The sequence below is a fragment of the Loxodonta africana genome, unplaced genomic scaffold, assembly GCF_030014295.1.
Source record: "Loxodonta africana isolate mLoxAfr1 unplaced genomic scaffold, mLoxAfr1.hap2 scaffold_109, whole genome shotgun sequence".
Classification (NCBI taxonomy): domain Eukaryota; kingdom Metazoa; phylum Chordata; class Mammalia; order Proboscidea; family Elephantidae; genus Loxodonta; species Loxodonta africana.
The window spans coordinates 369,903-383,404 of record NW_026974874.1 but is presented as its reverse complement, the minus strand read 5'-3'; positions in this window follow the sequence as shown (position 1 = coordinate 383,404).

Sequence of the window (13,502 nt, the reverse complement as noted above, 5' to 3'; positions counted from 1 at the left end):
TACCCAGGGGGACCTCGGAAGAAAGGCCTGGTGACTACCCAGAGGGAACTGAGAAATAAGGCCGGATGACTGTACCCAGAGGTACCTCAGAAGGAAGACCTTTGACTGTACCCAGAGGTACCCCTGAAGGAAGGCCTGGTGACTGCACCCATAGGTACCTCAGAAGGAACAACTGGAGACTGTAACCGGAAGTACCTCCTAAGAACGGCCTGGTGAGTGTACCCAGAGGTACCTCGAAAGGAAGACCTGCAGATTGTACCCAGACGTACCTCGGAAGAAAGGCGTGGTGACTGTACTCAGAGGTACCTCCGAAGGAAGGTCTGGGGACTTCACCCAGAGGTACCTCAGAAGGAAGGCCTTTGAGTGTACCCAGAGGTACCTCTTAAGGAAGTCCTGGTGACTGTACCCAAAGGTACCACAGAAGGAAAGAGTGGAGACTGTACCCAGAGGTACCTCGTAAGAACGACCTGGTGAGTGTACCCAGACGTACCTCGGAAAGAAGTCCTGGTGACTGTACTCAGATGTACCTGAGAAGGAAGGCCTGGGGACTTTACTGAGAGATACCGCAGAAGGAAGGCCTGGTGACTGTACCCAGAGGTACCTCCGAAAGAAGGCCGGGTAACTCTACTCAGAGGTACCTCAAAAGGAAGGCCGGTGACTGTACCCAGAGGGACCTCAGAAGGAAGGCCTTTGACTGTACCCATAGATACCTCAGAAGGAACGACTGGAGACTGCAAGCAGAGGTACCTCGTAAGAACGGCCTGGTGAGTGTACCCAGAGATACCTCGGAAACAAGTCCTAATGACTGTACCCAGAGGTACCTCGGAAGGAAGGCCTGGAGATTGTACCCAGACGTACCTCGGAAGAAAGGCGTGGTGACTGTACTCAGAGGTACCTCCGAAGAAGGCCTGGGGACTTTACCCAGAGGTACCTCAGAAGAAAGGCCTTTGAGTGTACCCAGAGGTACCTCTTAAGGAAGACCTGGTGACTGTACCCAAAGGTACCTCAGAAGGAAAGACTGGAGACTGTACCCAGAGGTACCTCGTAAGAACGGCCTGGTGAGTGTACCCAGACGTACCTCGGAAAGAAGTCCTGGTGACTGTACTCAGATGTACCTCAGAAGGAAGGCCTGAAGACTTTACTCAGAGATACCGCAGAAGGAAGGTCTGGTGACGGTACCCAGAGGCACCTCAGAAAGAAGGCCGGGTAACTCTACTCAGAGATACCTCAAAAGGAAGGCTGGTGACTGTACCCAGAGGGACCTCGGCAGAAAGGCCTGGTGACAGTACCCAGAGGGAACTGAGAAAGAAGGCCGTGTGACTGTACCCAGAGGTACCTCAGAAGGAAGGCCTTTGACTGTACCCATAGGTACCTCAGAAGGAACGACTGGAGACTGTAAGCAGAGGTACCTCGTAAGAACGGCCTGGTGAGTGTACCCAGAGATACCTCAGAAACAAGTCCTGATGACTGTACTCAGAGGTACCTCGGAAGGAAGGCCTGGAGGCTGTACCCAGAGGTACCTCAGAGAAAACCCTGGTGACTGTGCCCAGAGGGTCCACAGAAAGAAGGCCAGGTGACTGTACCCAGAGTTACCTCGGAAGAAATGCCTGGTGACTCTAAACAGAGGTACCTCGGAAAGAAGCCCTGGTGAATGTACCCAGAGCTACCTCGAAAGGAATGCCTGGTGACTGTACTCAGAGGTACCTCAGAAGAAAGACCTAGTGACTGTTCGCACAGGTACCTCAGAAGGAAGGCCTGGTGATTGTACCCAGATGTACCTCAGGAGGAAGGCCTTTGACTGTACCCAGAGGTACCTCTGAAGGAAGGCCTGGTGACTGTACCCATAGTTACCTCAGAAGGAACGACTGGAGACTGTAACCAGAGGTACCTCGTAAGAACGGCATGGTGAGTATACCCAGAGGTACCTCGGAAACAAGTCCTGATGACTGTACCCAGAGGTACCTCGGAAGGAATGCCTGGTGACTGTACTCAGAGGCACCTCGGAATGAAGGCCTGGGGATTTTACTCAGAGATACCTCAGAAGGAAGGCCTGGTGGCTATACCCAGAGGTGCCTCGGAAGGAAGGCCTGGTGACTGTACCCAGAGCTAACTCGAAAGGAAGGCCTGGTGACTATACCCAGAGTTAACTCAGAAGGAAGGCCTGGTGACTGTACCCGGAGGGACCTCAGATAGAAGGCCAGGTGACTGTACCCGGAGGTATCTCAGAAGGAAGGCCGGGGGCTGTACACAGAGGTACCTCTGAAGGAAGGCCTGGTGACTGTACCCATAGGTACCTGAGAAGGAAAGAATGGTTACTGTACCCAGAGGTACCTCGTTAGAAAGGACGGTGAGTGTACCCAGAGGTGACTCGGAAAGAAGGCATGGTAACGGTATCCAGGGGTACCTCGGAAGAAAGTCCTGGTGACTGTACCCAAAAGTACCTGGGAAGAAAGCCTGGTGACTGTACTCAGAGGGACCTCGGCAGGAAGGCCTGGTGGCTGTACAGAGAAGGACCTCAAAAGGAAGGCCTGGTGACTGTCCCCAGGCGTGCCTCGGACAAAAGGCCAGGTGACTGTACTCAGAGGTACCACAGAAGGAAGGCCTGGTGACTGTACCCAGAGGTACCTCGGAAGGCAGGCCTGGTGACTGTACCCAGAGATGCCTCGGAAGGAAGGCTTGGTGCCTGTACCCAGAGGTACCACGGAAGGAAGGCCTGGTGACTGCACCCAGAGTTACCTTGTAAGAAATGCCTGGTGATTGTACCCAGAGATGCCTCGGAAGGAAGGCCTGTTGACTGTACCCCGAAGTACGTCAGAAGGAAGGCCTGGTGGCTGTACCGAATCGTACCTCGGAATTAAGGATTAGTGACCCTACCCAAAGGCACCTGGGAAGGAAAGCCTGGTACGGTACACAGAGGTACCTCGGAAGAAGGCCTGGAGACTGTACCCAGAGGTACCTCACAAGGAAGGCCTTTGACTGTACCCAGAGCTACCCATGAAGGAAGGCCTGGTGACTGTACCCATAGGTACCTCAGAAGGAACGACTGGAGACTGTAACCAGAGGTACCTCGTAAGTACGGCCTGGTGAGTTTACCCAGAGGTACCTCGGAAAAAAGTCCTAATGACTGTACCCAGAGGTACTTCGGAAGGAAGGCCTGGAGACTGTACCCAGAGGTACCTCGGAAGAAAGGCCTGGTGACTGTACCAAGAGGTACATCAGAAGGAAGGCCTGGTGACTGTACCTACAGGAACGTCGGAAGGAAGGCCTGGTGACTGTACCCAGAGTTAACTCAGAAGGAAGGCCTGGTGACTGTACCCAGAGGTACCTTGTAAGAAATGCCTGGTGAGTGTACCCAGAGGTACCTCTGAAGGAAGGCCTGGTGACTGTACCCAGAGGTACCTCAGAAGTAAGGCCTTTGACTGTACCCAGAGGTACCCCTGAAGGAAGGCCTGGTGACTTGACCCATAGGTACCTCAGAAGGAACAACTGGAGACTGTAACCAGAGGTACCTCCTAAGAACGGCCTGGTGAGTGTACCCAAAGGTACCTCGGAAACAAGGCCTGATGACTGTACCCAGAGGTACCTCTGAAGGTAGGCCTGGTGACTGTACCCAGAGGTACCTCGGAGAGAAGGCCTGGTGACTGTATCCAGAGGTACCTAGAAGGAAGGCCTTTGACTGTACCCAGAGGTACCCCTGAAGGAAGGCCTGGTGACTGCACCCATAGGTACCTTAGAAGGAACAACTGGAGACTGTAACCGGAAGTACCTCCTAAGGACGGCCTGGTGAGTGTACCCAGAGGTACCTCGAAAGGAAGACCTGCAGATTGTACCCAGACGTACCTCGGAAGAAAGGCGTGGTGACTGTACTCAGAGGTACCTCCGAAGGAAGGTCTGGGGACTTCACCCAGAGGTACCTCAGAAGGAAGGCCTTTGAGTGTACCCAGAGGTACCTCTTAAGGAAGTCCTGGTGACTGTACCCAAAGGTACCACAGAAGGAAAGAGTGGAGACTGTACCCAGAGGTACCTCGTAAGAACGACCTGGTGAGTGTACCCAGACGTACCTCGGAAAGAAGTCCTGGTGACTGTACTCAGATGTACCTGAGAAGGAAGGCCTGGGGACTTTACTGAGAGATACCGCAGAAGGAAGGCCTGGTGACTGTACCCAGAGGTACCTCCGAAAGAAGGCCGGGTAACTCTACTCAGAGGTACCTCAAAAGGAAGGCCGGTGACTGTACCCAGAGGGACCTCAGAAGGAAGGCCTTTGACTGTACCCATAGATACCTCAGAAGGAACGACTGGAGACTGCAAGCAGAGGTACCTCGTAAGAACGGCCTGGTGAGTGTACCCAGAGATACCTCGGAAACAAGTCCTAATGACTGTACCCAGAGGTACCTCGGAAGGAAGGCCTGGAGATTGTACCCAGACGTACCTCGGAAGAAAGGCGTGGTGACTGTACTCAGAGGTACCTCCGAAGAAGGCCTGGGGACTTTACCCAGAGGTACCTCAGAAGAAAGGCCTTTGAGTGTACCCAGAGGTACCTCTTAAGGAAGACCTGGTGACTGTACCCAAAGGTACCTCAGAAGGAAAGACTGGAGACTGTACCCAGAGGTACCTCGTAAGAACGGCCTGGTGAGTGTACCCAGACGTACCTCGGAAAGAAGTCCTGGTGACTGTACTCAGATGTACCTCAGAAGGAAGGCCTGAAGACTTTACTCAGAGATACCGCAGAAGGAAGGTCTGGTGACGGTACCCAGAGGCACCTCAGAAAGAAGGCCGGGTAACTCTACTCAGAGGTACCTCAAAAGGAAGGCCGGTGACTGTACCCAGAGGGACCTCGGCAGAAAGGCCTGGTGACTGTACCCAGAAGTACCTCAGAAGGAAGGCCTTTGGCTGTACCCAGAGGTACCCCTGAAGGAAGGCCTGGTTACTGCACCCATAGGTACCTCAGAAGGAACAACTGGAGACTGTAACCAGAGGTACCTCCTAAGAACGGCCTGGTGAGTGTACCCAGAGGTACCTCGGAAACAAGGCCTGATGACTGTACCCAGAGGTACCTCGGAAGGAAGACCTGCAGATTGTACCCAGACGTACCTCGGAAGAAAGGCGTGGTGACTGTACTCAGAGGTACCTCCGAAGGAAGGTCTGGGGACTTCACCCAGAGGTACCTCTTAAGGAAGTCCTGGTGACTGTACCCAAAGGTACCTCAGAAGGAAAGACTGGAGACTGTACCCAGAGGTACCTCGGAAGGAAGGCCTGGTGACTGTACCCAGACGTACCTCGGAAGAAAGGCGTGGTGACTGTACTCAGAGGCACCTCGGAATGAAGGCCTGGGGATTTTACCCAGAGATATCTCAGAAGGAAGGCCTGGTGGCTATACCCAGAGGTGCCTCGGAAGGAAGGCCTGGTGACTGTACCCATAGGTACCTTGGAAGGAACCACTGGAGACTGTAACCAGAGGTACCTCGTAAGAACGGCCTGGTGAGTTTACCCAGAGGTACCTCGGAAAAAAGTCGTAATGACTGTACCCGGAGGTACTTCGGAAGGAAGGCCTGGAGACTGTACCCAGAGGTACCTCGGAAGAAAGGCCTGGTGACTACCCAGAGGGAACTGAGAAATAAGGCCGGATGACTGTACGCAGAGGTACCTCAGAAGGAAGTCCTTTGACTGTACCCAGAGGTACCTCTGAAGGAAGCCCTGGTGACTGTACCCAGAGGTACCTCGGAGAGAAGGCCTGGTGACTGTACCCAGAGGTACCTCAGAAGGAAGGCCTTTGACTGTACCCAGAGGTACCCCTGAAGGAAGGCCTGGTGACTGCACCCATAGGTACCTCAGAAGGAACAACTGGAGACTGTAACCAGAGGTACCTCCTAAGAACGGCCTGGTGAGTGTACCCAGAGGTACCTCGGAAACAAGGACTGATGACTGTACCCAGAGGTACCTCGGAAGGAAGACCTGCAGATTGTACCCAGACGTACTTCGGAAGAAAGGCGTGGTGACTGTACTGAGAGGTACCTCCGAAGAAGGCCTGGGGACTTTACCCAGAGGTACCTCAGAAGGAAGGCCTTTGAGTGTACCCAGAGGTACCTCTGAAGGAAGGCCTGGTGACTGTACCCAAAGGTACCTCAGAAGGAAAGACTGGAGACTGTACCCAGAGATACCTCGTAGGAACGAGCTGGTGAGTGTACCCAGACGTACCTCGGAAAGAAGTCCTGGTGACTGTACTCAGAGGTACCTCGGAAGGAAGGCCTGGGGACTTTACTCAGAGATACTGCAGAAGGAAGGCCTGGTGACTGTACCCAGAGGTACCTCAGAAAGAAGGCCGGGTAACTCTACTCAGAGGTACCTCAAAAGGAAGGCCGGTGACTGTACCCAGAGGGACCTCGGCAGAAAGGCCTGGTGACTGTACCCAGAGGGAACTGAGAAAGAAGGCCGTGTGACTGTACCCAGAGGTACCTCAGAAGGAAGGCCTTTGACTATACCCATAGGTACCTCAGAAGGAACGACTGGAGACTGTAAGCAGAGGTACCTCGTAAGAACGGCCTGGTGAGTGTACCCAGAGATACCTCGGAAACAAGTCCTGATGACTGTACCGAGAGGTACCTCGGAAGGAAGGCCTGGAGACTGTACCCAGAGGTACCTCAGAGAAAACCCTGGTGACTGTGCCCAGACGGTCCACAGAAAGAAGGCCAGGTGACTGTACCCATAGGTACCTCAGAAGGAAGGCCGGTGACTGTACCCAGAGGTACCTCGGAAGGAAGGCCTGGTGACTGTACCCATAGGTACCTCAGAAGGAACGACTGGAGACTGTAACCAGAGGTACCTCCTAAGAACAGCATGGTGAGTATACCCAGAGGTACCTCGGAAACAAGTCCTAATGACTGTACCCAGAGGTATCTCGGAAGGAAGGCCTTTGACTGTACCCAGAGGTACCTCAGAAGGAAGGCCTTTGACTGTACCCAGAGGTACCCCTGAAGGAAGGCCTCGTGACTGTACACATAGCTACCTCAGAAGGAACAATAGGAGACTGTAACCAGAGGTACCTCCTAAGAACGGCCTGGTGAGTGTACCCAGAGGTACCTCGGAAGAAAGGCCTGGTGACTGTACCCAGAGATAAATCAGAAGGAAGTCCTGATGACTGTACCCAGAGGTACCTCGGAAGGAAGGCCTGGAGATTGTACCCAGACGTACCTCGCAAGAAAGGCGTGGTGACTGTACTCAGAGGTACCTCCGAAGAAGGCCTGGGGACTTTACCCAGAGGTACCTCAGAAGGAAGGCCTTGGAGTGTACCCAGATTTACCTCTGAAGGAAGGCCTGGTGACTGTACCCAAAGGTACCTCAGAAGGAAAGACTGGAGACTGTACCCAGAGGTACCTCGTAAGAACGACCTGGTGAGTGTACCCAGACGTACCTCGGAAAGAAGTCCTGGTGACTCTACCCAGAGGTACCTCAGCAGGAAGGCCGGTGACTGTACCCAGAGGTACCTCGGAAGGAAGGCCTGGTGACTATACCTAGAGGTAACTCGGAAGAAAGGCGTGGTGATGGTACCCAGGGTAACTCCCAAGGAAAGCCTGGTGACTGTACACAGAGGTACCTGGGAAGGAAGGCGTGGTGACTGTACCCAGAGTTAGCTCGGAAGAAATGCCTGGTGACTCTAAACAGAGGTACCTCGGAAAGAAGCCCTGGTGAATGTAACCAGAGGTACCTCGGAAGGAATGCCTGGTGACTGTACCCAGAGGTACCTCAGAAGAAAGACCTAGTGACTGTTCGCACAGGTACATCAGAAGGAAGGCCTGGTGATTGTACCCAGATGTACCTCAGAAGGAAGGCCTTTGACTGTACCCAGAGGTACCGCTGAAGAAAGCCCTGGTGACTGTACCCATAGGTACCTCAGAAGGAACGACTGGAGACTGTAACCAGAGGTACCTCGTAAGAACAGCATGGTGAGTATACCCAGAGGTACCTCGGAAACAAGTCCTGATGACTGTACCCAGAGGTACCTCGGAAGGAAGGCCTGGTGACTGTACCCATAGGTACCTTGGAAGGAACCACTGGAGACTGTAACCAGAGGTACCTCGTAAGAACGGCCTGGTGAGTTTACCCAGAGGTACCTCGGAAAAAAGTCGTAATGACTGTACCCGGAGGTACTTCGGAGGGAGACCTGGAGACTGTACCCAGAGGTACCTCGGAAGAAAGGCCTGGTGACTGTACCCAGAGATAAATCTGAAGGAAGGCCTGGTGACTGTACTCAGAGGTACCTCGTAAGAAAGGCCTGGTGACTATACCCAGGGGGACCTCGGAAGAAAGGCCTGGTGACTACCCAGAAGGAACTGAGAAATAAGGCCGGATGACTGTACCCAGAGGTACCTCAGAAGGAAGGCCTTTGACTGTACCCAGAGGTACCCCTGAAGGAAGGCCTGGTGACTGCACCCATAGGTACCTCAGAAGGAACAACTGGAGACTGTAACCGGAAGTACCTCCTAAGGACGGCCTGGTGAGTGTACCCAGAGGTACATCGAAAGGAAGACCTGCAGATTGTACCCAGACGTACCTCGGAAGAAAGGCGTGGTGACTGTACTCAGAGGTACCTCCGAAGGAAGGTCTGGGGACTTCACCCAGAGGTACCTCAGAAGGAAGGCCTTTGAGTGTACCCAGAGGTACCTCTTAAGGAAGTCCTGGTGACTGTACCCAAAGGTACCACAGAAGGAAAGAGTGGAGACTGTACCCAGAGGTACCTCGTAAGAACGACCTGGTGAGTGTACCCAGACGTACCTCGGAAAGAAGTCCTGGTGACTGTACTCAGATGTACCTGAGAAGGAAGGCCTGGGGACTTTACTGAGAGATACCGCAGAAGGAAGGCCTGGTGACTGTACCCAGAGGTACCTCCGAAAGAAGGCCGGGTAACTCTACTCAGAGGTACCTCAAAAGGAAGGCCGGTGACTGTACCCAGAGGGACCTCAGAAGGAAGGCCTTTGACTGTACCCATAGATACCTCAGAAGGAACGACTGGAGACTGCAAGCAGAGGTACCTCGTAAGAACGGCCTGGTGAGTGTACCCAGAGATACCTCGGAAACAAGTCCTAATGACTGTACCCAGAGGTACCTCGGAAGGAAGACCTGCAGATTGTACCCAGACGTACCTCGGAAGAAAGGCGTGGTGACTGTACTCAGAGGTACCTCCGAAGAAGGCCTGGGGACTTTACCCAGAGGTACCTCAGAAGAAAGGCCTTTGAGTGTACCCAGAGGTACCTTTAAGGAAGACCTGGTGACTGTACCCAAAGGTACCTCAGAAGGAAAGACTGGAGACTGTACCCAGAGGTACCTCGTAAGAACGGCCTGGTGAGTGTACCCAGACGTACCTCGGAAAGAAGTCCTGGTGACTGTACTCAGATGTACCTCAGAAGGAAGGCCTGAAGACTTTACTCAGAGATACCGCAGAAGGAAGGTCTGGTGACGGTACCCAGAGGCACCTCAGAAAGAAGGCCGGGTAACTCTACTCAGAGGTACCTCAAAAGGAAGGCCGGTGACTGTACCCAGAGGGACCTCGGCAGAAAGGCCTGGTGACTGTACCCAGAGGTACCTCAGAAGGAAGGCCTTTGGCTGTACCCAGAGGTACCCCTGAAGGAAGGACTGGTTACTGCACCCATAGGTACCTCAGAAGGAACAACTGGAGACTGTAACCAGAGGTACCTCCTAAGAACGGCCTGGTGAGTGTACCCAGAGGTACCTCGGAAACAAGGCCTGATGACTGTACCCAGAGGTACCTCGGAAGGAAGACCTGCAGATTGTACCCAGACGTACCTGGGAAGAAAGGCGTGGTGACTGTACTCAGAGGTACCTCCGAAGGAAGGTCTGGGGACTTCACCCAGAGGTACCTCTTAAGGAAGTCCTGGTGACTGTACCCAAAGGTACCTCAGAAGGAAAGACTGGAGACTGTACCCAGAGGTACCTCGGAAGGAAGGCCTGGTGACTGTACCCAGACGTACCTCGGAAGAAAGGCGTGGTGACTGTACTCAGAGGCACCTCGGAATGAAGGCCTGGGGATTTTACCCAGAGATATCTCAGAAGGAAGGCCTGGTGGCTATACCCAGAGGTGCCTCGGAAGGAAGGCCTGGTGACTGTACCCATAGGTACCTTGGAAGGAACCACTGGAGACTGTAACCAGAGGTACCTCGTAAGAACGGCCTGGTGAGTTTACCCAGAGGTACCTCGGAAAAAAGTCGTAATGACTGTACCCGGAGGTACTTCGGAAGGAAGGCCTGGAGACTGTACCCAGAGGTACCTCGGAAGAAAGGCCTGGTGACTACCCAGAGGGAACTGAGAAATAAGGCCGGATGACTGTACGCAGAGGTACCTCAGAAGGAAGTCCTTTGACTGTACCCAGAGGTACCTCTGAAGGAAGCCCTGGTGACTGTACCCAGAGGTACCTCGGAGAGAAGACCTGGTGACTGTACCCAGAGGTACCTCAGAAGGAAGGCCTTTGACTGTACCCAGAGGTACCCCTGAAGGAAGGCCTGGTGACTGCACCCATAGGTACCTCAGAAGGAACAACTGGAGACTGTAACCAGAGGTACCTCCTAAGAACGGCCTGGTGAGTGTACCCAGAGGTACCTCGGAAACAAGGACTGATGACTGTACCCAGAGGTACCTCGGAAGGAAGACCTGCAGATTGTACCCAGACGTACCTCGGAAGAAAGGCGTGGTGACTGTACTGAGAGGTACCTCCGAAGAAGGCCTGGGGACTTTACCCAGAGGTACCTCAGAAGGAAGGCCTTTGAGTGTACCCAGAGGTACCTCTGAAGGAAGGCCTGGTGACTGTACCCAAAGGTACCTCAGAAGGAAAGACTGGAGACTGTACCCAGAGATACCTCGTAGGAACGAGCTGGTGAGTGTACCCAGACGTACCTCGGAAAGAAGTCCTGGTGACTGTACTCAGAGGTACCTCGGAAGGAAGGCCTGGGGACTTTACTCAGAGATACTGCAGAAGGAAGGCCTGGTGACTGTACCCAGAGGTACCTCAGAAAGAAGGCCGGGTAACTCTACTCAGAGGTACCTCAAAAGGAAGGCCGGTGACTGTACCCAGAGGGACCTCGGCAGAAAGGCCTGGTGACTGTACCCAGAGGGAACTGAGAAAGAAGGCCGTGTGACTGTACCCAGAGGTACCTCAGAAGGAAGGCCTTTGACTATACCCATAGGTACCTCAGAAGGAACGACTGGAGACTGTAAGCAGAGGTACCTCGTAAGAACGGCCTGGTGAGTGTACCCAGAGATACCTCGGAAACAAGTCCTGATGACTGTACCGAGAGGTACCTCGGAAGGAAGGCCTGGAGACTGTACCCAGAGGTACCTCAGAGAAAACCCTGGTGACTGTGCCCAGACGGTCCACAGAAAGAAGGCCAGGTGACTGTACCCATAGGTACCTCAGAAGGAAGGCCGGTGACTGTACCCAGAGGTACCTCGGAAGGAAGGCCTGGTGACTGTACCCATAGGTACCTCAGAAGGAACGACTGGAGACTGTAACCAGAGGTACCTCCTAAGAACAGCATGGTGAGTATACCCAGAGGTACCTCGGAAACAAGTCCTAATGACTGTACCCAGAGGTATCTCGGAAGGAAGGCCTTTGACTGTACCCAGAGGTACCTCAGAAGGAAGGCCTTTGACTGTACCCAGAGGTACCCCTGAAGGAAGGCCTCGTGACTGTACACATAGCTACCTCAGAAGGAACAATAGGAGACTGTAACCAGAGGTACCTCCTAAGAACGGCCTGGTGAGTGTACCCAGAGGTACCTCGGAAGAAAGGCCTGGTGACTGTACCCAGAGATAAATCAGAAGGAAGTCCTGATGACTGTACCCAGAGGTACCTCGGAAGGAAGGCCTGGAGATTGTACCCAGACGTACCTCGCAAGAAAGGCGTGGTGACTGTACTCAGAGGTACCTCCGAAGAAGGCCTGGGGACTTTACCCAGAGGTACCTCAGAAGGAAGGCCTTGGAGTGTACCCAGATTTACCTCTGAAGGAAGGCCTGGTGACTGTACCCAAAGGTACCTCAGAAGGAAAGACTGGAGACTGTACCCAGAGGTACCTCGTAAGAACGACCTGGTGAGTGTACCCAGACGTACCTCGGAAAGAAGTCCTGGTGACTCTACCCAGAGGTACCTCAGCAGGAAGGCCGGTGACTGTACCCAGAGGTACCTCGGAAGGAAGGCCTGGTGACTATACCTAGAGGTAACTCGGAAGAAAGGCGTGGTGATGGTACCCAGGGTAACTCCCAAGGAAAGCCTGGTGACTGTACACAGAGGTACCTGGGAAGGAAGGCGTGGTGACTGTACCCAGAGTTATCTCCGAAGAAATGCCTGGTGACTCTAAACAGAGGTACCTCGGAAAGAAGCCCTGGTGAATGTAACCAGAGGTACCTCGAAAGGAATGCCTGGTGACTGTACCCAGAGGTACCTCAGAAGAAAGACCTAGTGACTGTTCGCACAGGTACATCAGAAGGAAGGCCTGGTGATTGTACCCAGATGTACCTCAGAAGGAAGGCCTTTGACTGTACCCAGAGGTACCGCTGAAGAAAGCCCTGGTGACTGTACCCATAGGTACCTCAGAAGGAACGACTGGAGACTGTAACCAGAGGTACCTCGTAAGAACAGCATGGTGAGTATACCCAGAGGTACCTCGGAAACAAGTCCTGATGACTGTACCCAGAGGTACCTCGGAAGGAAGGCCTGGTGACTGTACCCAGACGTACCTCGGAAGAAAGGCGTGGTGACTGTACTCAGAGGCACCTCGGAATGAAGGCCTGGGGATTTTACCCAGAGATATCTCAGAAGGAAGGCCTGGTGGCTATACCCAGAGGTGCCTCGGAAGGAAGGCCTGGTGACTGTACCCATAGGTACCTTGGAAGGAACCACTGGAGACTGTAACCAGAGGTACCTCGTAAGAACGGCCTGGTGAGTTTACCCAGAGGTACCTCGGAAAAAAGTCGTAATGACTGTACCCGGAGATACTTCGGAGGGAGACCTGGGGACTGTACCCAGAGGTACCTCGTAAGAAAGGCCTGGTGACTATACCCAGGGGGACCTCGGAAGAAAGGCCTGGTGACTACCCAGAGGGAACTGAGAAAGAAGGCCGGATGACTGTACCCAGAGGTACCTCAGAAGGAAGGCCTTTGACTGTACCCAGAGGTACCTCTGAAGGAAGGTCTGGTGAGTGTACCCAGAGGTACCTCGGAGAGAAGGCCTGGTGACTGTACCCAGAGGTACCTCAGAAGGAAGGCCTTTGACTGTACCCAGAGGTACCCCTGAAGGAAGGCCTGGTGACTGCACCCATAGGTACCTCAGAAGGAACAACTGGAGACTGTAACCGGAAGTACCTCCTAAGGACGGCCTGGTGAGTGTACCCAGAGGTACATCGAAAGGAAGACCTGCAGATTGTACCCAGACGTACCTCGGAAGAAAGGCGTGGTGACTGTACTCAGAGGTACCTCCGAAGGAAGGTCTGGGGACTTCA